Source organism: Onychostruthus taczanowskii, unplaced genomic scaffold (genome assembly GCF_017590055.1).
Source record: "Onychostruthus taczanowskii isolate IOZ18803 unplaced genomic scaffold, ASM1759005v1 scaffold1436, whole genome shotgun sequence".
NCBI lineage: Eukaryota > Metazoa > Chordata > Aves > Passeriformes > Passeridae > Onychostruthus > Onychostruthus taczanowskii.
In genome coordinates this window covers 2255-2991 of record NW_024498615.1, presented here as the reverse complement: position 1 = coordinate 2991, position 737 = coordinate 2255, and positions in this window count along the sequence as shown.

Below are 737 nucleotides of genomic sequence, written 5' to 3'. Positions count from 1 at the left end.
GGTCTGGGGGGCTCCGGGGTCTGGGGGCTCCGCTGCTGGGGGGTCCCTCTTGCTGGGATCCGGTTTTGGGGTGCCCCAGGGGGTCGGGGGTGCTGCTCTTTGGGCTGTCCCCGCTTTTGCTGTCCCCATTTTGGGGGTCAGGTCTGGGGGGCTCCGGGGTCTGGGGGCTCCGCTGCTGGGGGGTCCCTCTTGCTGGGATCCGGTTTTGGGGTGCCCCAGGGGGTCGGGGGTGCTGCTCTTTGGGCTGTCCCCGCTTTTGCTGTCCCCATTTTGGGGGTCAGCTCCTCGGGGGTGTCCCCATGCCGGGGGTGTCCCTGTCCCCATCCCGGGGGTGTCCCCATCCCTGTCCCCATCCCCGTCCCTGTCCCTGTCCCAATCCCTGTCCCTGTCCCTGTCCCTGTGTCCCCCTGTCCCTGTGTCCCTGTCCCCGTCCCTGTGTCCCCATCCCCATCCCGGGGGTGTCCCCATCCCTGTCTGTTCCCATCCCTGTCCCTGTCCCCGTGTCCCTGTCCCAGTGTCCCCGTCCCTGTCCCCGTCCCTGTGTCCCTGTCCCTGTCCCAGTGTCCCCGTGTCCCTGTCCCTGTGTCCCCGTCCCTGTCCCCGTCCCTGTGTCCCTGTCCCTGTCCCAGTGTCCCCGTGTCCCTGTCCCAGTGTCCCCGTCCCTGTCCCCGTCCCTGTGTCCCTGTCCCTGTCCCAGTGTCCCCGTGTCCCTGTCCCTGTGTCCCCGTCCCCGTCCC